This window comes from Oryctolagus cuniculus, chromosome 10 (assembly GCF_051225735.1).
Source record: "Oryctolagus cuniculus isolate XC-2025 breed Fujian yellow rabbit chromosome 10, ASM5122573v1, whole genome shotgun sequence".
NCBI classification, from domain to species: Eukaryota; Metazoa; Chordata; class Mammalia; order Lagomorpha; family Leporidae; genus Oryctolagus; species Oryctolagus cuniculus.
In genome coordinates, this window is record NC_142876.1 from 85970229 (window position 1) to 85994521 (window position 24293).

The 24293-nt window shown below is 43.6% G+C and overlaps 1 long non-coding RNA gene across 50 annotated transcripts in view; it reads right to left on the bottom strand.

Moving 5' to 3' along the window:
* Window positions 1-24293, bottom strand: part of LOC103349250 (uncharacterized) — a 603064-nt gene that overhangs the window by 242322 nt on the left and 336449 nt on the right. For 4 of the 50 annotated variants that reach the window (XR_016214725.1, XR_016214724.1, XR_016214704.1 and 1 more), the window contains 2 exons: window positions 19924-20142; window positions 11689-13049 (listed from right to left, as the gene is read on the bottom strand). The exons of 39 other annotated variants lie outside the window; for them this stretch is intronic. This is a non-coding gene — a long non-coding RNA (uncharacterized LOC103349250). Of the gene's footprint in view, window positions 1-6092; window positions 6306-11688; window positions 13050-19923; window positions 20143-24293 lie in introns of those variants that run through there. 7 more of the 50 variants (XR_016214727.1, XR_016214700.1, XR_016214708.1 and 4 more) reach the window with 4 other exon arrangements.

Here is a 24293-nt window from a genome sequence, read left to right on the forward strand (position 1 = left end):
AGAACCAGCAGCAAACCCGGGGAGGGCCGAGCAGACGAAAGAACAGCGCAGGGTCCTGTGTCGTTCCTCCACGAAGAGGGGGAACGACAGGGGGGCCTGCTTTTACAAGTTCTTCCTCAGCCATGGCATTGTATGTACAAAAGCTATTGATTTTGTGTTTTGATTTTATATCCTGCAAATTCACTGAACTTTCTTATGAGTTCCAATAGTCTCTTGGTGGAGTCTTTTTGTTGCCCTACATATAGAATCATGTCATCTACAAACAAGGATACTTTGAATTCCTCCTTTCTAATTCGTATCCCTTTGATTTCCTTTTCTTGCCTAATGGCTCTGGCTAAAACTTCCAGAATTATATTGAATAGCAATGGTGAAAGTGGGCATCCTTATCTGATTCTGGATCTTAGTGGAAATGCTTCCAACTTTTACTCATTCGATATGATGTTGGCAGTGGGTTTTTAAATTTTTTTTATTTATTTATTTGACAGGCAGAGTTACAGACAGTGAGAGAGAGAGAGACAGAGAGAAAGGTCTTCCCTCTGCTGGCTCACTCCCCAAATGGCCGTCACGGCCGGAGCTGCACCAATTCGAAACCAGCAGCCAGGAGCTTCCCCCTAGTCTCCCATGTGGGTACAGGGGCCCAAGCACCTGGGCCATCCTGGACTGCTCTCCCAGGCCACAGCAGAGAGCCAGATCAGAAGAGGAGCAACCAGGACTAGAACCAGTGCCCATATGGGATGCCGGCGCCACAGGTGGAGGATTAACCTAGTGCACCACGGTACTGGCCCCTCAGTGGGTTTGTCATCCGTTGTTTTGATTGTGCTGTGTATTGTTCCTTCTATCCCCACTTTAAGATTTTTATCATGAAATGATATTGTATTTTATTAAATGCTTTCTCTGCATCTGTTGAGATAATCATATGGTTTTTAATTCTTCAATTTGTTATTGTAATGTATCGCATTTATTGATTTGCCTATGTTGACCCATCCCTGCATATCAGGGATAAATCCCGCTTGGGTCAGGTGGATGTTCTTTCTGATGCATTGTTGAATTCGATTAGCTAGTATTTTGTAGAGGATTTTTGCATCTATGTTCATGAAGGATATTGATAAACAGTTCTCTGCTCTATCTTTTTCTGGTTTGATATTAAGCCTCATAGAAGAAGTTTGGGAGGATTCCTTCCCTTTCAATTATTTTGAATAATTTGAGAAGAATTGGAATTAGTTCTTCTTTAAAAGTTTGGTAGAATTTAGGGGCTGGCACCGTGGCGCAGTAGGTTAATCTGCCACCTGCAGCGCCAGCATCCCATATGGGCACCGGTTCTAGTCCTGGTTGTTCCTCTTCCAATCCGGCTCTCTGCTATGGCCTGGGAAAGCAGTAGAGGATGGCCCAAGTCCTTGGGCCCCTGCACCCACGTGGGAAGACTGGGAAGAAGCTCCTGGCTCCTGGCTTCGGATTGGCACAACTCCAGCCATTGCAGCCATTTGGGGAATGAACCAATGAAAGGAAGATCTTTCTCTCTGTCTTTCCCTCTCACTGTCTGTAACTCTACCTCTAAATAAATAAATAAAATCTTAAAAAAAAAAAAAAAGTTGGGTAGAATTCAGCAGTGAAGTCATCTGGTCCTGGTCTTTCCTTTGTTGGAGGCTCTTTATTACTGATTCAGTCTCAATTTTAGTTATTGGTCTATTTAGGTTAATTTTTTGTCTTTATGACTCAATTTTGGTAGGTTGTATGTGTACAGAAATAGTGCATTTCTTCTAGATTTTCCACTTTGTTGGCATATGGTTGTTTGCAGTAATTCTTGATGGTTCTTTTTATTTCTGTGGTATCTATTGTTACATCTCTTTTTCATCATTGACCTTATTGATTTGTATCTTCTTTATTTTGATTGGTTGGGCCACTGATGTCTCAAATTTGTTTATTTTTTCAAAAAAACAGCTCTTCATTTTACTGATCTTTTGTATCTTTTTATAAATTTTGTTTATCCTCTAAATTTTTCTAAAATTTATTTATTTAGTTGAAAGGCAGAGTTACAGAGAGGCAGAGGCAGAGAGACAGAGGGAGAGTTCTTTTTTACACTGGTTCATTCCCCAAATGTTTGCATTGGCCAGAGCTGGGCTGATGCGAAGCCACGCAGGGGCCTGGAGATTCTTCCACGTCACCCATTTGTGTGCAGGGGCCCAAGGACTTGGGCCATTCTATACTGCCTCCCCAGTCCATAGCAGAGACCTGGATCAGAAATAGAGCAGCCAGGAATCAAACTGGCAGCCATATGGGATGCCGACACTGCAGGCGGCGGCTTTATCCAGAAAGCCACAGCCCCTATTCTCCAAATTTAATTATTTCCTTCCTTCTGCTAATTTTGCATTTGATTTATTCTTGTTTTTGTAGGTCCTTGAGATGAATTGATCATTTATTTGATGCCTTTTCAGTCTTTGATGTAGGCACTAATTGTTATTAATTGTCCTTTTAATACTGCCTTTGCTAAGTCCCATAAGTTTTGATACATTGTGTTGTCAACTTCAATATTTTCCAAGAATTTTTTTATTTCCTTTTTGATTTCTTGTATGACTCACTGTTCATTCAGGAGTCTATTGTTTAGTCTCTATGTGTTTGCATATTTTCTCAAGATTCTTAAATTGTTAATTTCCAGCTTCATTCCATGGTGGTCAGAAAAGATACATGGCATGATTTAAATTCTTTTGAATTTGCTGAGACTTGGATTCATGACCTAGCATATGGTCTAACCTAGAGAAACTTCCAGGCACTGGTATTTTTATTGTGTCTTCATCAACTGAAGGATAAAATGTTCTGTAGATATCAATTAGGTCCATTTGGTACACAGTATAGATTAGCTCTGTTGTTTCTTTGTTGATTTTCTGTCTAGTTGATCTGTCCATTGATGAAACTGTTAAAGTCACCCATTATTATTGTTTTGGAAAAATATGTCCTCATTTATATCCACTAATTTTTTTAAGATTTATTTATTTATTTGAAAGTCAGAGTTACACAGAGAGAGGAGAGGCAGAGAGAGAGAGAGAGGTCTTCCATCTGATGGTTCACTCCCCAACTGGCCGCAGCAGCTGGAACTGTGCCAATCCGAAGCCAGGAGCATGGGCCTGAGGACTTGGGCCATCTTCTACTGCTTTCCCAGGCCATAGCAGAGAGCTGGATGGGAAGTGGAGCAGCCAAGACTAGAACCAGTGCCCATATGGGATGCCGGCGCTGCAGGCTAGGGCGTTAACCTGCTGCGCCACAGCAACGGCCCCTAATATTTGTTTTAAATAGCCTGGGGACCTGGCATTTGGTGCATATACACTTGTGATAGTCACATCTTCCTGTTGAGTTGATCCTTCATTATTATCCCCTAGTTACCTGTGCGTGAGAGCCCCCCATTGCCTCTGCTGGCATTTAGATGACACCTTCTCCTTATGGCTTCTGGTACTTTTGGGGGATGGGGAGAAAGAGATGTTCTTTTCTTTGATGGGGTTATGTGGGTGTCCTGGGAGGCTAGGGCTCCAGGTAGGACCGAAAGTCTGTAGTCTGCAAGGTTCTCCCTTAGGCAATATCACCCGAGACATGGGCTGCTACAGTCTGCTCTCCCCTTGCTTTCAGAATCTGGTACTTCCTCCAGGCCCCAGCTGTGGGAGTCACAGGTGGTATCTCTGCTTGTTGTGGTGCGTTTGTACAGTCCAAGCTGCTCCTTGGTGTCTCTCTTATTTCTGTATAATTTCTACTGCAAGCTTCTCTCCAGTTCTTTTCTTCTCTTATCCTTCCCTGGTAAAATTCCGCATGTCTTTGCCCTGTTCAGCCATCTTGGAATCTTTCTTGTCTCATTTTAATCTATTTTATAGCCCTTAGAAGAAGGATGATGATGATGATGATGATGATAATGATGATGATGCTTGTGCCTCTCAAAAAATTATAAAAGAACTCCCAGCATCCCAATTTTTTTATTTATTTAATTTTTAAAATTTATTTAAAAGAGTTACACAGAGAGAGAAGGAGATGCAGAGAGAGAGGTCTTCCATCCACTGTTTCACTCCCCAGATGGCCGCAACGGCCGGGAGATGCACCGATCCAAAGCCAGGAGCTAGGAGCTTCTTCCAGGTCTCCCACATGGGTGCAGGGGCCCAAAGACTTGGGCCATCTTCTCCTGCTTTCCCAGGCCATAGCAGAGAGCTGGATCAGAAGTGGAGCAGCCAGGACTCTAACCAGCGCTCATATGGGATGCCAGCACTGCAGGCAGCAGTTTTACCTGCTAGGCCACAGTGCCGGCCCCCCAGCATCCCAATTTAAAGATGAGAAGTGTGAGGCAGAAGAAAGCTTAATAACTTGTTCTCAATCTAGCTATTGATGGTAGATCTGAAATTTATTCCTAGGCCAAGCTAATTTAAAGCCATATCCTTAATTACTTTCTTGAATTTCTCACAAGTGCCCTTTTCTAAGATAAATTGATTTCTTTTTTTGTATTTTAAAGCTTCTGAACTGGGAATGCACCTTGTAATTTGATGTTTTACCTACATCCCAATACTGATTTGATGGTTATCTTCTGTAAAATTGAGGAAATAGGGAATTTATCACTTTAGTTCCAAGGTTTGGAATATAGTACATGCTCATTTTTTAAAAAAAATTAATTTATTTGGATGGTATTGAGATAAAGTAATCTTCTGTCTACTGGTTCACTCTTTACATGGCCATCAGGGGCTGGAGTTCAGGCAAGCTGAAGCTCAGAGTTAGAAACTCCTCTGGGTCTTCCACTTCTGTGACATTGCCAAGTACGTAAGTCTTCCAGTGCCTTCCCAGGCCCATAGGGGGGGAGCTGGATCAGAAGTGGAGCAGCCAGGACTTGAACTGGTGCTTGCTATGGGATGTCAGCACAAGCAGCAGCTTAACCCACTGCAGCACAGTGTCAGCCTCGGTAGACACTCATTTTACACTTATTAAACATCAACTGCTCCAAGATGACCAAAAGTTGCTCTTCGATAGACAGGTAAATGAAAGGATCAAGAACTCTAGTGAGCAGAGTGATTATGTACAGGAGAGGGTCTTTTTAAACAGCCTTAAAGAGATAAGTCTGAGGCCAGAAAACCTTGACTATGGCAAAAAAAACTTAGAGGAATGCCTGTGTCATTTGAGAAAGGTTAGGCCATTTTATGCACATTTTGTTACTCCTGTCATAGCCACCTCTCCAAATGCCCTACACACATCTTTCCTTTCCCAGGAGGCATCTCTGCCCCATCACTAAGAACCAACACCTTCCATGAACCCAGGGTGTTGTCACAGGTGTTGGTGTCTTCTTCAACTCACATTGTTGCTTCTTAATCAGCTTTACCTTTGCCTTCAGCGATTGCAGAAAATCCAGACCAAACAGTTGGAGTCACCGTCAGTTTCCCAGACCCCCATAAAGATCCCAAGAGGTATTATGTAAGGTAAACTCCACCAGTCAATTCAACCCTTCTTGCTGTATGGACAAGTCCGCTAACAACCATGAGCCATTAAGCATCATAACTGGGGTGGGGTGCTTGAAAACCTGCCTGAATTTAATAAATTCGGCATTTCTGATGCCATGGCTAAAATTAAATGCCCTGAGTCAACTTTTTGACAAAGAAAATAATATCTAAGAGTTTGGACCATTTTATTTAGTTCTTTCTCCTGGATATTATCTTGTTTGTGCCCTGATCTTAATCCAAAAAAATGCACTTGAAATAATCATTAGTCATTACCATGGCAACTACAGTGTTTCTAAATTGCTGATCACAGAAGAAAATCAGTTCCTAAGGAAAAAAATTACAGTGAGAAAATATGAGTTTTTCACTTTTTTAAAAATATAGGAGGCCATCTGAAAAATATCCTGGAACTTTGCCAGTTATTACTGATCAAGTACGTGCAGTTGAGATTTCAATGTGATATAGTCACAACAAATTTAAAGGCTGACCTGAATGGTCATGCTTTAGAGGAATGAGCTGCTCGTTACAGAGGGCCTGGAATTACTCTAATCATCAAATATTCATGCTATAAAAACTCTGCAAAATGCTGTTTCCTAAATAAATGTCAAGAGTTTAGATGGCATTCAGCGAATGATTCCAAGATGAGTGTAAACAGTGTTTCTTTAATTAAAAGCAAGCAAAAATGATAATTAAATGTCATGATGTTCCAGGAAAAATATGGGAAAAAAGGGGCTCCATGGGGAACCGTGTCAGAGACTTGGACAGGGGACTGCCTGGAGACCTCGGGCAACGTCGGGTTCTGTAGAGCCAGGTTCAAACAGAAACGCATGCACAGAAGAGAGAGCTTTTGCATCCCTGTAAAGGGAAGGGAGGTATGGTAAATGTAATTGTAAACATATGTTGTTATTATTAAGAAAATAATAATAACTGGCATCGGGTGAGTGCCTGCTCTGTAGCTAGCATTCGCTATGCACTTTCCTGAACACCATCTCATTGGATTAATCATGTGTGGAGGGCACCAGCCAGGCACACGTCTTTTCTGCCAGCAATCTCTATTTATCATTTCTTTGTCTCAGAGGAAGACTTGGGATTTTGCAAAACTGCCTGTGTTTGTATTTTGAATCAGCATTGTTTCTCTTTTATGTTACACAGTGGAAAGAGGGGGTAGCACCACAGTTTTCTGTGTGCCAAACTGAGGGCCCTTTGGCCATAGCCATTGGATCTCCACCTCCATTCCTTTGTTCGACAGCCATGAGCAGGCATCTCCACAGCTGGGAGAAAATGCAGGCAGGCAACTTGAAGTGAGATGGGACACAGGTCTCCCTCTTATGCTCCACTGGTTCTGAAACATGTGACTGGGAAGTCCCCTCTCCGTCCTGAATACACCACCCGCTGTCATTCCCACGTGTTGTTTTTATTTGAACTTTGCATCCAATTCCATATCAATACTCCCTGGGAGATTTCTCCCCAGGTTGAAAACACACATCCCGCTTCCAGGCATCTGCTTCAAGTTTCCTGGATGGCCCAGTAATGTGTTTGTTTAGCTCACTATAGATTTTGCCAGTGCCTTTTGAACACTGACCTCAGGATGTTTGTTTTTTTTAAAGTTTGTGTCTTATCTCATTTCCTCTGAAAAAGTCTCACTTTTCACACCTTGGCTGAGGCCTGAATAAGCAGCTCACTAAGCCAGCTGAATATCTTATGCCAAAGTGTGAGACTAAATTGTTTGTAGTTAGAAAATCATAACTGTTCTGTAAGGCAGTTTCTCATCAAATTGCCGCAGAGACCATCCAAGCACTTGGACAAACACGCAGTGAAGTGCATCAGCCGTCCTCTGTCTCTCTCTGACTTACAAGTGCGCACAAGTGGTACGAAGTGCAATGATTCCCAAATGTGTGGGAAGCACCTGGGAAACTTGTTAAAATGCAAATTCTGAGACCACATCCTTTGAGATCCAGACTCAAAGTAGCTGGGGGAGGCCTGGGACTCTCTTTTCAGCTGACAGTCCTCACCCCTCACCCTTATGATGAAATGGTTTTTAGATCTGAACACGCTGAAACTCCTGTCAACGGCAAAAGGAAGACCTTTCTCTCTGTCTCTCTCACTGTCCACTCTGCCTGTCAAAAATTAAAAAAAAAATAACAAAATAAAAACCAAATCTGGCTCTTGAACATTTCAGATCTGCCTTTGAGATCTTCCTAGTCTGGTGGGATGACCTTCTGAACTGTAGCTTCCCTCAATTGCTGATGACAGGTCTTGTGAGCACTCAACAGGTTTGGCACAATGTGAATGTTCAATAAATAGCAGCTCTTATTGTCAAATGATTATCTTCTAAAGAAACACTAAAGAAATGAACACAATAGAGAACAAAATGTCATCTTTCTTTGTGTGAGGTCAGAGTGATCTTGGTCTAAAAAAAAGTAAAGGCAAAACCAGGAGCACAGTAGGAAAGCCAGAAAGAAAACGCATAGCTCTATTGCTTCTGATTATCTGTAGCATGAATTTCTCCCTTAATTTGGTACTCTCATCAGCGCCATCTTTGCTCAGCATCTTTCAAGAGGGGTCTCATGTTGATTTCTTCAGGGAGGGTGGCCTTCCTGGTCTGTAGGTTAAACCCACAGCACAGGTCACTTCCCCTCCATATTTACTACATGATACTGTTTATTACCACTTTAATGTCTGTCTTTTTGCTAGACTAAGTTCTTCTAAAGGGTGGGGTCTTTGTGGCCCATGCTTGTCCATAGCCTTATTTCCAAGGGTCAGAGTTTGAGCCTGATGCACACCTTGGTGGAAACAAATGAGTATAAGCAAGATTCTCTTTAAAGTCATTAGTACTGTTCATTTATGATTTCTCCGTCACAGCAGTTCCCTTCAAATGGACCGTTTGAATAGCTTGCCAAGAAAATCCCTGCAGTGAACTCAGTAACATGTAAGCTTTCTTCCAGGCCACCAAATAGTTTTTTGGAACACATAAATGAAGTCTTAGGCAGATTTTTTGAAGAAGAGTAAAATCATGAGTTCTGTTTTGCCATTTGCAAGAAGTTAGATAAATTGCACAAGGAAACACCAGGTGACCCCGGTTTTAATTAGGTGTCAGTGAAACACCTGATGTTACTGTGTAACTGATGTACAACTATAGCCCACAGGACCTCCAAATAGGGGAAGGGAGAATTAATGAGGTGGAGACAAAATGATTTTATCTACCAATCTATTCCCAGTTATGCTGCATTTAATTTTTTTTTCCTTTTCCACATGGAGAAACTGTAGCTTGGCACTAGTATTCCCACAAAAGAGAGAGAGAGAGACAGTGAGAGAAAGATTCACCAGTTTCACCAGTTGAAGGAATTGAGCATTCTACCAGATCTGGTCTCAAAGGTTGGAGAAACAGCAAAAATCACACATTATTTCAGGTCTGGAAAAGCTGAGCTAATATTTTTTATCCATTGTCTTTCATTTTCTGGCTCTGGCCCAAAATAGAAAGCTACTTTTATATCCTTTTAAATGTGTTTCTTGGGAAAAACAAAACAAACAAGAAAACCACCTTCCAAGTGGAAGTAGGAACAGAAAATAAATGCAAAGCTCTATTTCTTTTGGCCTGGAGGAGGCTGCATTTGAATTTTGCTCATCTGGCTGGAATTTCCATTAGTGCAAAATGAAAGGCTACCTGGAGCTTTGAAAAAATAAAGCAAGAAGACTACTTAATTCTTCACCCTATATTCTAATTAATGTAGGCCTTATTGTAACTTAATTCTATCTATAGGATAATCCTGCTGACTGTAATTCTTTTACCTTATTATTTATTTGAAAGTCTGAGACCTGGGGGCAGAGAGAGAGAAAGAGAGACAGACAGAAAAAATGTCCATCTGCTGATTCATTCTCCAAATGCCTACAATGGCCAGAGCTGGACCAGGCTGAAGCTGAGAGCCAGGAACTCAGTCCTGGTCATCCACATGAGTGGTAGGAACCTAACTGAGCCACCAGAGGTGGGCATCGAACCTAGGCACTCCAGTATGGGACACAAATGTTTTAACCACTAAACACTGGCTCCAGACTCATTGCTTATATTCCATTCTTTTAAAAGAAAATCAGAAGAGTACCAATCTAACCACAGTTACCCTGTCCCAAGTATATAATTCACTGTGCAAACAGTTAAGCCTTTATTCTTTATTTGGCAAAGACATGAAAATGCCATTTTAATGTACTTCTAAACATTCCTCTATTTATTTCTTTGAGCCTACTTGTTTTCTCTCTTCTGAGGAATGGAGACGAAGTGTGTGTCCTGGAAAAATGCTAACATCCAGCTCTAGTCAGTCTCTAGCCCTGGGAGGTTGTTCTTTGAAGGTGCTGGATCCAACTAAGCAGATGGAAGCCACCACAACAGTTAGTAGCTTCAGCTTTCCCAGGCTTGTCACTTGTGATAAATAAAAAGGGAGAGTCAAAATGACAACAACCACATCTCCAGATGGGAGAGACTACAACTGTCAGGTGCAGGCACACACACTGGAGCTGGCACAGAAAAGAAGAACAAACATTCTGCCCTCTCCTCCACGCAGCCAGCTGCAAGAGAGGCATGACTTGACTGCAGCCGTTTGCACAGCGCATTTCCTCCGATGATATTTTGTAGCCAAAGAGTTTTGGGGAGATAACTCTATCCTGTTTCTTCTTTTGGAGAATCACAGTGTATTTAAATTGATCAAAGGCAACTTAATCATTTTTTTTTTTTTTTTTTTTTTGACAGGCAGAGTGGACAGTGAGAGAGAGAGACAGAGAGAAAGGTCTTCCTTTGCCGTTGGTTCACCCTCCAATGGCCGCTGCGGCCGGCACCCTGGCCACAGCAGAGAGCTGGCCTGGAAGGGGGCAACCAGGACAGAATCCGGCGCCCCGACCGGGACTAGAACCCGGTGTGCTGGCGCTGCAAGGTGGAGGATTAGCCTACTGAGCCGCGGCACTGGCATTGTTTATCTTAGCTTTTCTCACACTCGAGTGACCCTTGTTTTCTAGCACACCTATTAGTGATCATTGACCTTCTGCTGAAAAATCGTATCTCACCCTGTAAGCTTCTCCATGTGTCTCCTTCTGCCCTTCTTTGCATCTTATTCACTGAAAGGATGACCTGTTAGTACCCCTAATACCTTCCAATATTTCACATGTCACAAAACACGGAGAAACATCATAAAGTTTTACAGGGGTTGTTGTTGTGTCATGGTGGCTTGTCACTTGCTTAGGATGCCTGATCACAGTACCTGGATTTGAATCAGGGTTACTCCACCTCCGATCCAGCTTACTGCTACTGTTGGGCACCCTGAGAGGCAACATAGAATGGCTCAGGTGTCTGGGTCCCTGCCACTCACATGGGAGAACTGATTGATCCAGGATCCTGGCCTTGGCCCGGCCCAGTCTCAGCTATTACAGGCATTTGGAGAGTGAACCAAAAAAATGGAAGGCCTCTCTCCATCTATGTGTATCTCTCTGCCATTTTGCTTTTCAAATGAACACAAATAAACATTAAAAATTATAATACTTGCTCTCTCTCTCTATATATATATAAGTAATGGGCTCTTAATGTCTTTAACTTAATGTCTTTACTTTTTGACTTTTTTTTACACACTATAACGTATTTGTATTGTTCTATAAACCTACTAACTGCTCACTATCACAAACACTGGTGCAGAGGTGAGACTGCTTCCCCAGGGGGCTGAAGGGATCAGTAGCGTGGGGAAATCCATTGTGGCACAGCTTACTGCTTGGGAAATTCCACTGTGATGAGGTAGCAGGTGTGCAGAGGGTGACTCCACCTGGGCTACTGGGAATATCTGTGCACTGACTGTGGAGTCGTCTCACCCATCATGTGGGATCCTCGCGTACCTACTTTGCCAGTGTAAAGGCAGACCCAAGCTCCATCACCACGGCCCTTCCTTTCCCTGCCCACCCGACCTGAAACCTTGACCGAGAGCAGGGCTATGTCATCCAAATGACTGCCCTCATTTCCTGTGTGAGGTGCGTTTCATTTTTCCTGTCTTGGTTTCTGGAAGACACAGCAGATCAAGTGGAGGAGAACTGAGGAATGATCTATTAAGTCTCCCTCCAATATGTGGAGCGTTTTACTTCCTTTCAATTAGGAGCAGGCTGTGAGAGGAAGCCCTTGCCCTCTCCCCACCCTGAGTGTCCAGCTTGTTTCCAAGCAGACAACCACTATTTCATTGTACTGTCAGAGCTACACACACTGGGAGAACGTGGGTGGCCAATGGCAGGGAAGAGTTTTATTCAAATAGGCTTATAGGTGCTGGTATGATTCCAGGTGTTTTCCAAATCTTGATACCACAGTTCTTATTCCCAATTTAAGACCTCTTGGCTCTTTTTTCATTGTTTCCCAGTAGACTATATTGTCTTTTATTTTCTTCAGAAGTCACCCACATTCATGGCTCAGAATTAAAACTATACAAATAAGCAAAAACAAAAAAAGTCACCTATAAATTCATCATCCAAATCAAATCATAGTTAAAACCCCAATGTGTTTCTTCCAGGCTTTCATCATGCATGAATATTCATAGTTTGTTTTAAAATGTTGGAATCTCCGTGCATAGTGCAATACACTTATCTGCCACCTACCCATGCATTGCATTTATCTTTAGAAAACATGAAAAGGTAACATAGCCTTGTATGCTGTCATTTCTAAAGGCCGCATTGACTCCTATATCACATCAGCAGCCCCTGAGTCCCTCCCCATCTGAACTCCATCCTGCTCCCTGGGAGGTAATCACCATGGTGGTTTTCATTTTTAATTTTACTGCTTATGAATGAATCTGCAATAAAAAGATCCACTTTTGAGCTCTTACAGAAATGGATTCATATTTTTGTGTCTGAGTTCTTTGGCTTCATATAAATTTGTCAAATTTATCCATGTTATTTGTTCAGTTTCATTGCTTCATGGCAAACAACTGTATGAATCAGGCATAATTTACCCATTGTGCACACAATGAACATCCCAGATTTGCAGTCATACAAACAGCCTACAATAATCCTGCAGTGTGTGCACCTGTTTCTTTCTATAACCCAAGATCAAAATCATTGAGCTGTGGGATAAATTTAACTTGAGGAGATGAGAAAAAAATGGCTGTACAGTTTATATCAGCTATGTATGTGGGCTCCTAGTATTTTATATTCTCTCAACATACGGTATTTTTAGTTTAAAATGTTTTGTAAATTAGTATTCAAGCAAGAGTATTTTTTTCACATGCCAGGTTAATACAAGTTGAACAATTTTCAAAGATGAAGGAATTTCAAAAATTTCATGAAAAATGTGTATAATGAAAAAAAACTGAATGAATTTCAAAAATTTTTGGCACCAAAATAAACACTTTTTAATTGCATTTTCCATGAAGTTTTTGGAATACCCTAATATTTCTTGATAATTTGGATTTCCTCTTTCATGAAGGAAAAGACTTGAGTCTTTTGCAGGGCTCTTTGCACTGTGTTAGCTCTTTCTTCTTGCTGATCTGAAGGAGCTCTTCCTATCTGCTGGCAGTGATGCTTCTGTTGTTCATGCATCAGATGTCTTCTCCCAGCTGGTGGCTTGACTTTTCAGTCTGTTACCGACATCTTTCAGATAGGCAGTTTTAAAAGAATTTAAAATATGGAAAAGGTTAAGTAAACAAGTGGGTAATAACTTTTTAGTTATTTATGGTATATCCATTTGCTTTTGAATATTCTACTTGATAGTCATTGTTTCTATAGTTTAATTAAAACATTTTCAAGGCGTTACAAGTATGGAGGGAAATAGATAGTCTCTTCCTTAGAGTCAACACCTTTTTTACTTTTGTGGGGAGCAACTCGGACTAGACTAAGTTACTGGAATTAAGACTTATTCTATGCATCTGCTCTCCCACAATATGGCGCTGAGAAGGGAGTAACAGCTTCTACACAGCTGCCTCCAGTTCAACCAATAAACTGTAGGACCTGCTCCTGATTGGAGAAGAGCAGTGTACTCAGCATGTGGGTAGCAGAGTTGGGATTGGCGGAAGAGGACTATAAAGGAGGAGAGAGACAACATGCACCAGGAACACCTGAGGAACACCTGAGCAGCCCCCGAGAGAGCCGGCCGGCGGTGTGCCGCTCCCCCGCGGAAGTGGGGAAAGTGGCTAGGGGGAACCGCCCTTCCACGGAGGTGGAAGGGATGGTAGCCAACCCGGGAAGAACCAGCAGCAAACCCGGGGAGGGCCGAGCAGACAAAAAGAACAGCGCAGGGTCCTGTGTCATTCCTCCACGAAGACGGGGAGCGACATAATGGTGCCATGACTCGGATATGAAGCCTAGGCAGGGTTTAGTGTCGTTCCTCCACGAAGAGCGGGAACGACATAATGGTGCTGTGACTCGGATAGGAAACCTAGGAGGGAAGAAACGGGAAGAAGTGGGAAAATACCAGAGAGAGAGACTAGCAAAGAGCCTAGGGAAAAGCTGGACAGAAAAGGTGCCGGAAGAAGCTATCGAAAGCCTAGGCATAGACTCGGATACGGACTGTGGGAAAGAAGTTAGGATTGAAAGCTGGGATTTAAAGTGAAAGCAAGTAGAAACTTAGATACGGACTGCAGGTTGAAAGTGAAAGTGAAACCTAGAAGAAACTTAGACTTGGATACGGACTGTGGGGAGAAGCCAGGAGAAGTGAGAGGGGAATATTGTTGGAAGAAAACTTAGGGAAACATACCGGGTAGAGAAAAATGTTAGGGAGGATGAAGCTGCGGGGGCAGGCCGAAGCGGAGACGTAAGCCAGCTTGGAATTCTTTAAGTCAGCCCGGGGAGCAAAAGGCGAAAAGTTAAACCAGAGGCGGAAACGTGGGCCAGGTTGGAATCCGTCAGATTAGCCCGGGGAGCAAAAGACGGGAAGCCAAACCATAAGGCGGAGACGCGTAAGCTAGGTTGAATTCGCCAGGTTAGCCCGGGGAACTTAGATTGAATACCGGTGGCGGAAACGTAAGCTATGCTGTGTGATTCGCGGAAGCTGCTGCGCGCAGAGAGAGCGCGCGGGGCACTAACGGGGAGAGCGCACGGGGCGCTAATAGAACGCAGGGCTGGCGCGAAGGCCATGGTGCGGGCGCTAAGGGTGCGGAGACCGCGGAACGCGCAGAGCCGGGAACCCACCGCGGGCGAGGCGCCGAGAAGCAGCCTCGGGGCGGGCGCCGGGAAGCTGCGGGAAGTTTAGAAGTAAAATGAGAGAAATAGGAATGCTGGTAGATAGAAGTAAAATAGGAGAAATAGGAATGCCCGGAGATAGAGAAATAGAGAAAAATAAGGCCTCCCCACAACACGGCAATGAGAGAGCTTGGATTCGGTCTGCCTGATTAGTAAGATGATAAGCACCTGTGGGCGGCTGCAGGTCACCGAAGACAGGCACTTTATCAACATCAATAAGTCTCCCCACAATACGGCAATGAGAAGGCTTGGATTCGGTTTGCCTGATTGCTAGGGCTTGTAAGCACCTGCAGGCAGTTCTAGCAGAGCAGAGCATGCGCTGCAGGGTACTGAACACAGGCACGCATCAGCGCCTAAAAACCTCCTCACAACATGGCGAAGAGAGGACCCGGATTCGGTTTGCCTGATTGGTAGGGCTTGTAAGCACCTGTGGGCAACTCCAGCAAGCAGAGCAGAGTGTGTGCCGCGGGGCACCGAAGACAGGCGCGTATCGCCAAAAATAAGAAAGGGTGATCTGTGGGGAGCAACTTGGACTAGACTAAGTTACTGGAATTAAGACTCATTCTATGCATCTGCTCTCCCACAATATGGCGCTGAGAAGGGAGTAACAGCTTCTACACAGCTGCCTCCAGTTCAACCAATAAACTGTAGGACCTGCTCCTGATTGGAGAAGAGCAGTGTACTCGGCGTGTGGGTAGCAGAGTTGGGATTGGCGGAAGAGGACTATAAAGGAGGAGAGAGACAACATGCACCAGGAACATCTGAGGGAACACCTGTGCAGCCCCCGAGAGAGCCGGCCGGCGGTGTGCCGCTCTCCCACGGAAGTGGGGAAAGTGGCTAGGGGGAACCGCCCTTCCACGGAGGTGGAAGGGTTGGTAGCCAACCCAGGAAGAACCAGCAGCAAACCCGGGGAGGGCCGAGCAGACAAAAGAACAGCGCAGGGTCCTGTGTCGTTCCTCCACGAAGACGGGGAGCGACATAATGGTGCCGTGACTCGGATATGAAGCCTAGGCAGGGTTTAGTGTCGTTCCTCCACGAAGAGGGGGAGCGACAACTTTGTCTCAGGCGTTCTGACCTACCGCCATTCATGAAAATGTTCTTCTATGTTACTTTCTAAATTGTAGAGTTAATTCTGTGCTCTTTGGATATCAAGCACTGTGGAATGATTTTGTATTTGGCATGCGGTCAGGGTCTCTCTCTCTCTCTCTCTCTCTTTTTCTTTCTTGACATAATGGTACCCAGTTATCCTAGCAATGTTTAGAAAAGTCTGTCCTTCCCCCACCACACTCCATGTTACCTAGCACACGTTGCTGAGTGCTTGGATATGCTTCTGAACTTGTTCTGTTCTGCTTGTCTCTGACTATTAACTGACCCACAGTTAATTCTAACTGAATGATTTCCTCTATCTCTGGATCTCTGATAGGGCATGCTCATTCATTTTGTGCCTGTTTTGTTTTGTTTTAAGATTTATTTATTTATTTGAAAGGCAGAGTTACAGAGAGGCAGAGGCAGAGAGGGAGAGAGAGAAACAGAGGTCTTCCATCTGCTAGTTTGCTCTCCAGATGGCCAGAACAGCTGGAGCTGAGTCTATCTGAAGCCAAGAGACAGAAGCTTCTTCTGGGTCTCCCACACTGGTGCAGTGGCCCAAGGCCTCAGGCCGCCTTCTACTGCTTTCCCAGGCTAGAGCAGAGAGCTGGATCAGAAGTGGGCTCTGAACCAGGTGCCCATATAGGATGTCAGCCCTGCGGGTGGTACCTTTACCCACTACACCACAGTGCCTGCCCCTGTTTCTGATTTTTATCCATCCTGAGATAATTCCATATATAATTTAGAATCAGCTTATTGGGTTTCTTTTTAAAACTTAATTAATTTCATTGCAGCTGCATTGGAGGAGACTTGATCTATTTACAACCTTAAGACTTGCAATCTCTGACTATTGATATAGGTATTCTGTAATGCCTAATAATAGCATTTTATACTTTACTCCAAAGTCTTGAGATGTTTTGTTAGATTATTTCTTAAATATTTATGATGCTATCATGAATGCTATGTACCTAAAAATACTATTTTTACTTTCCATTTTCTACTATATACTTGTATAATTCTTTTTTTGTATATTGATTTTAATTCTCTCCAACAAAATAACGTATCTAAACTTTCTTTTGGATTTTATACCTACAAATTCATACCATTTTAAAATAGTGATTGTTTCTTGCTTTGTGATCCTTATGTTTTTTATTGCTTCATTGCATTAATTGGAACTTTTAGTACAATTCAGATTAGAAGTGGTAATATTGGGTATCTTTGTCTTTGTATTGATCTTAGAATGAGGATTTGCTATCAAATACAATGTTGTAGGGGTTTTTTTTTTTTTTAATCCTTTTTTCAGATTATAGGAATTAGGGCTCTTCAATTCCATATTTGCTTCAAGGTTGTTTTTTCTTTTTCATCACAAATGAATGCAAATCTTAAAAAATGGTGTTTCAGCAACCTTTAAGATCATCTCTTTAATTTTCACCTTTAGTATGATTCGGTCCTCTGTTGTTTTATGACAAGTCACAACATTCGTTAGTGGACTGAAGTGACCACCTTCTTTTATTTCTTTTTTAATATTTTATTTATTTATTTGAGAGGTAGAGTTACAGACAGTGAGAGGGAGAGACAGAAAGAAAGGTCTTCTGTCCACTGGTTCACTCCCCAAATGGCCGCTACGGCCGGCGCTGCTCCGATCCAAAACCAGGAGCCAGGTGCTTCTTCTAGGTCTCCCTTGTAAGTGCAGGGGCCCAAGGATTTGGGTCATCTTCTGCTGCTTTCCTACAGCAGAGAGCTGGATTGGAAGAGGAGCAGCCGGGACTAGAACCGGCGCCCATATGGGATGCCGGTGCCGTAGGTGGAAGATTAACCTGCACCACAATGCTGGCCCCAATTACCACCTTCTATATCATGCTTCTGCAGCCTGTGGGTGGGAGGGCTCAGTAAGGCTGCGGTGCTTCTCTTTTTTGGGTGCCCTGGTGAGGTTGCAGCGAGGTGATGTCTAGGGCTGCAGGCATCTGGGAGTGTGGTTTGGAGGTCAGAACATCCAGGATGGCTTGCTGTGTGTCTGCAGCCTGGAAGTCGGTATAGCTTGTGTGACTGGGTGGCTGGGCTTGTCTTCCTCAGTGCCGTCTCAGAGCCCCTTTCTCTCTATGGAGTCTTCTTGAGGTCTCTCTAGCCAGAGCCTCAGGGACCCCCAAAGTAAAAAAGCAGGTGCTGCCAGTCCTCATTAAGACAGGCTACTGGCTGGCACCGCGATTCACTAGGCTAATCCTTTGCCTGCGGTGCCAGCACCCCAGGTTCTAGTCCTGGTTGGGGCAAGAGATTCTGTCCTGGTTGCTCCTCTTCCAGTCCAGCTCTCTGCTGTGGCCCGGGAGTGCAGTGGAGGATGGCCCAGGTCCTTGGGCCCTGCACCCGCATGGGAGACCCGGAGGAAGCAACTGGCTGCTGGCTTCGGATCAGCGCAGCACACTGGCTGTCGCGGCCATTTGGGGGGTGAACCAACGGAAAAAGGAAGACCTTTCTCCCTGTCTCTCTCTCTCTCTCTCTCTCACTGTCTAGCTCTGCCTGTCAAAGAAAAAAAAAAGGCAGGCTACTGAAGTTGGCACAGCATCTTTTCTACCATCTTGCTTTGACTAAATTAAGTCACAGGTCAAGCCACATTCAGGCAAGAAAGGGGTTACATAAGGCTATGATGCCAGTAGATTATCTTTAAAGAATGTGATGATATATTCATGGGGTAGATGATGTCAAAAATGTCCTAATATCTGGAAGCCTTTCATCCTTAGGACAGACCCAACCTAGTCATAGTTATTTGTCTTTAATCTAGGACTTGCTTAGCACAGTTCATTAAGGTTTTTTCCTTCAAAAATATTTTAAGAAAAAATTTTAGTCCTATTTGCCTAAAGAATTCAATAATATTCTTACATGAAAAAAAGCTGAAGCACCAAGTTCTCTCCTTTACATCCTGAGACTGAAGTGCCTTAATCCTTCCATGGAGGGACACTGGACCCATGTTCCCAGCCTCGTGTCACTGGGACCTTACAGGCAGTGATTTTGCTCGGTGGCAGTCACACTGGCACATCCTGTTTCCTGCTGATGATGTCCTCTTGTACACAAAGGCACTCAGAACACCCTGCTCTGGCAATGAGATGAGTCTCCCGGCTGCCCCCTCTTGTATGTGACCTCACAATAGCTACATTGGTAGAACTATGACAGCAACTTCCTGCAGTTCCCTGGTGCCTAACAGACAGAGGGTGACTCAGTGCCTCTGACAGGGAAGTAATGTTCCTTTTCAGTGATTGAATTGGTCACTTTCCTGTCTCCACCCTTCACATTTGCAGATCCTATCATGCATTTAGCTTGTGAGAAGACTAGGGGGGCTTTGCTACAAGGTGATCTGGATAACCTTGAGTTACTATTATAACAGATTGCATTGAAATATTATAAATATTATAACAGTATATGCAGGCACTGTACCATAGGCTACGCAGATTGCAGTAGACAAGACATGGCCACAGATTTATCAGTATTCTGTCCCCTGAGAGTTGAGTGTCTGACCTCACCCCCTGAAGCTCATGAGCCCTGAAACTGCCTTGAGAGGAAGGGTATGGAGCAGGTGATACTGTGACCATACCCAGGCCCAGGCCCTCATAGATGAGCAGCTTCCACTTCTTGTCTGCCAGAACACCTGTTCACTGAGAAGCCAGCTACCAGATAAGAAATCCAATAACCTTGAGCCCACCAAGCTGTAAATAAGGCCAAATTAGTCTCAGAGGAATGGGAAGACCTAACTGGCTGCAACCCAGCTAGTCTAGCCACCCCAGACATGTGCAAAGAAGGCCCAGCCTCACCTACCACCTGACTGCAACCTCGGAAGGGACTCCGTGGGAGTACCCCTCCCTATCCAAGCCTGTCAACCCCCAGAACTGTGAGGGAGAAAAATAAATGGTTATTTTAAGCCATTGACTATTGAGGTGATTTTTGCCTTAATAGAAAACCAGAATGTAAATTACATTATTTGGTTTCCATTAAATCTCTGCGAGGTAGGGACTGTCTTATGCTTATTTTTCAGATGATCAAACAAAGATGATATGATCTGCTCCGGTTTGTTCAGCTAAATTAGGGTCGAGTTGGGATTTCACCTTCAGCCTATGTGACTCCAAGACTTCGAAGGGTTTTTGCAGGCCTGGAACAGTAATTGTGATATTCCTTCAATTGTTTATAAAAAAGAGGGCTGTTGATTGGTACTCACAGGGTATTTTATCCTAGATGGATCAAACTTCTAGCAGTAAGAACAAGTGAGGTAGAATTTGGCAAATTTGTATGATTGGTTTGAAAAATAAACTTAGGTCCCTATTCGGCAGAGGCAGAGTCTAGTGAGGGAGGTTTCTGTGGCACTTTCCAAGGCGTGCAGGAGGGCAGAAGAGAGGGCTCGTATACCTCGCTGTTTTATCCGCACTGCTCCGTGTACCTGTAAACCAAAATGTTCCCATCAGCCAACAGGAATTCGATACTTCAGGTATCAACGGTCCTTATGTCTTTTTAGACCAAGTATTTTGGAGACATTGGTTACTGGTTAGCATTGCTTGGTGACTCTAGATTAGTCTCAGAACTCAAGAAACTACAAGAGGCCCACAAAAAAAGATAACGTCGGTGATAGAGATATCTAACAAGTGGTTCTCACTTGGTATGCATAAAACAACCATAGGGGGCAGGGCCGCTAAAAAATTCTTGTTGCCTGGGCTGCACTCATGAAAATTACATCAGAACTGCTGGAAGTGGGACTGGGAAGGCATCAGTACTTCCATTCAAGGTTCACTGATGATTCCAACATGTAGGTGAGGTTGAGAACCTCTGTCCAGTGCACAGAAACATTAGAGATGAATATGCTCACACACACCCCTCTGACCTCTTCTGTCCCCATCAGATCATTCATTCATTCATTCATTCATGTGACCTTTATTGGATTTCTTCTGTGTACTCATTTGGGATCATGACTGCACCGACTGACAGTTTATAGGAGGAGAAATCAGCTAGTTTGTGGAGAAGGATGGGTTGAGTTGGAGTTGTGTTATGTTTGAAGTGGAACAGACATTCTGTTGGAGACAGAGTGTGTAAGTTTCAAGTTTAGAGTGAATGAACACCATGAGTGTGCTTTTTGTCGCTCCCCGTCTTCATGGAGGAACGACACAGGACCCTGCGTTGTTCTTTCGTCTTCTCGGCCCTCCCCGGGTTTGCTGCTGGTTCTTCCCGGGTTGGCTACCGTCCCTTCCACCTCCGTGGAAGGGCAGTTCCCCCTGCCACTTTCCCCACTTCCGCGGGAGAGCGGCACACCGCCGGCCGGCTCTCTCGGGGGCTGCTCAGATGTTCCTCAGGTGTTCCTTCAGATAGATGTTTTTTGTACATGTTGTCTCTCTCCTCCTTTATAGTCCTCTTCCTCTAATCCCAACTCTGCGACCCACACGCGGAGTACGCTGCTCTCCTCCAATCAGGAGCAGGTCCTGCTGTTTATTAGTTGAACTGGAGGCAGCTGTGTAGAAGCTGTTTCCTCCTCTCCCAGCGCCATATTGTGGGAGAGCAGATGCATAGAATAAGTCTTAATTCCAGTAACTTAGTCTAGTCCGAGTTGCTCCCAGTTGCTCCCCACACTTTTGATTATTTCTGGATACCAGTGTATAGAGCCCACTCCTCTGGACAGTGTTGCCCACTTTGGATTCGGCTTAGACCCCCAGGGAAGTGTAAGAGAATTCTACCTTCAGGGAAGAGAGATGATGTGTACCTACGACTTGAAAGAATCTCAAGCAATTCCGTTACATGTCCCCAAGGAACCAACTTTCACTCTGATGCTCCCCCAAAGGAGACAAAAAACTAAAGTGAAACAAAATTGAAAAGCGTCATGTTAGTATATCAGCCATTGTTCAAGTTACTGCTACTAACTCTCATGTAAATATTTCCCACTGTTAATGTTATTTAAAGAATGATGTCCTGCATTGTATCTTTTATGGCTCACTAAGACCTGTGCGATCTGGTTCTTGGCCATCCTATGATCTCATTTCCTCTACAGAGTCTGCTCTGGCTCTGGGGTGGGGGTGGGGGTGGGGGTGGAAGGGTGGATTCCAGAACTACTCTGTAGATGTCAACTTCTGCAGATACTCAACTTCCTTCTGTAAACTGGCATAGTATTTGAACACAGCATCTGCACATCTTCCCAGCTCTAGATACCTTATTAAATGTAATACAATGCAAATGCTACATAAATATGGGTTAGAATCTATATTTTAGGAAATAATGATGAGGAAAAGTTAGTCCATATTCAGTATAAATGCAGGGTTTTTTTCTACAAAATTTTTTTCTATCCGTGGTTGGTTGAATTCACAGGTATGGAACACACGGATATAATAGCCATGAATTTGGAGAACTGACTTGACTTTATTCCTCACTTTGCTCAAACCACACTGACCTTTTAATCTATCCTGTGAATGCACCAGGTCCATTCTCATTCGGGATCTGTGCTCTACTACTCTTTCTGCTTAACATCTTATTTCTCCAAATGTAATTATAGTTCTTTGGGTCCCAAAATTCAGATGTCTACCCCAAATCCAGCTCCACTTTCTCAGAAAACCTGTGTTCACATACTGCAAAGGAATCCTATTTAAAAAAAAAAAAAAGATTTATTTAAGTCAGAGACCTCCAGCCAGAGTGGTGTGGAGGGAGGCTCCAAGAGAGGCAAAACCAATAGGGGCCAGTAGTACTGGGGTTTTTAAGCACCATTTTGGGGAAGAAAAAAACTTATCAGTTGCCATTCAGGTACAAGGTGGGGACAAAACCCAAAAAAGACCTGTTTTGCCCTTTTTACCCTGTCTTGCTCCTGAGAAAACAAAGAGCCATCAGAAGGGTGGGAGACCTGATCTGTTTCACAGTAAACTGGGAGTTCCGAAGGGTGAACTCACCACTCCCTTGCTGTTCTCTCAAGATTGGAAGCTCCTAAGGAATGGGGCAGGCACTTTTAATCTTGCTAAAGGTAACTTTTGGGGAAAGCAAGCATTTTGCACCTTAAATTCTGCTGGGGCCAACCTGACTGCCTGTTACCCCATCTGATTCCTCACATTCCCTCCCCAAGAAGAATGGACCTTAACTTCTGTTAGGGATGTAGGTTAGTGAGTGCTCTGGCTTCTTCAGGCTTAGTAGGTATGGGATAGAGAACGGCAGCAAGACAGGAATCCTATTTAAAAACTTGAAATAAGCATAATTTTTATATTTATATACTGTTTGTAGTACTGTTTAACTCCACAAAGACAAGATTTTTGAATTTCTAATTCCCTTCCCAAATTAGGACATAGTGAAGTAGACAATAAATAGCTTTTTCAAAGCTCCCTTGGTGATTCCTTTATGCATCCCAAGTGAGAAATACTCATTAGATACTACTAATGCTGAAGTTACTTTTTCATGGGCCTCTTATAATCTTCCCTATTAAGTGAATTACGATGCTCTCCAGCTCTAGAATGGCACCAATCAATGCTAATTACTGAAGTTGTCCCCAGAATACTTGGTCTAAATAGAGACCTGAACTGTTGATGTTTACCTGAAGCATCAGATTTCCATTGACTGGTGGGAACGTTTTGGTTTATAACATACACAGACCTTTTGTTAGAGAAGAAACTAGGGATGGTGTATGAGCTGAATTCAGAATTTTCCACATTAGTGTATTTCTTGGTCATTACATGTTAAAATAAGACAGGAAAGTAACTTAACAGTCCTTGTGGGAGCAGGAATGGGCTCTGACATTTTGAAGGTCACTTCTCTCCCTAAGGGAAGTATGCAGGAAAACAGAGCCAGGGTCATTCCCTAAGCCCATCTCTTGGATTATATGAGGAAGACACCAGTGGCATTGATGGACACTGTGAAGCACCAGGTTGATTGAAAAAAGAAATTAAACCAGCAAAATCCCCTTTTCAAAGGAAATCAAGCTGTAATCCCAGTTTCTCAAAGTGATCAAAGTGGAGTAGCTGTGTTTGAAGTGGTGTTTGTAGCCTGGAGGCCAGCTCAGTCCAGTCTGCCTCATACAATCCTTATCCCCAGGTGGCCCTGGAGGACTGAGCCTAGGGCTCTGCCTAATATACTCTGAAAACTGCTGTCCCAGATGATGACCTTAGGAGTAGCAATTACAGGTCCCTCCTGGTTAAGCACACCTGCCATAAGGGAACTAAACTAATGAATAATACATACAATGTAGTGTGGTTTATTTGGCTTCAGTGTTGAACATGACACTGAGATTAACCAAGTTGAACCCTTTCTAAAGACATTTCAGTGCATGTGAGTATCACCTGGAACCTAAATAAACTGCAGATTCTGATTCCATAAATCTAGGACAGGCCTCAGATTGGCATTTCTGACAAGCTTCCAAGTGCTGCCAATACTTTGAATACCAGGGCTTCGAATCACAATTCCTGCATCTGAGTCCCCTGTTAAGACTTACTAAAAATATAGCAAGGGGCCCAATCTCAGAGTGTCTGGATCTAGCCTTTTGGTTATGGGACTGGAAATTTTTGTCTTCCATGAGATCCCTTGATTTTTCTCATGTTCACTACATTTGAGAGCTGTGCTCTAGTATATGTAAACCTT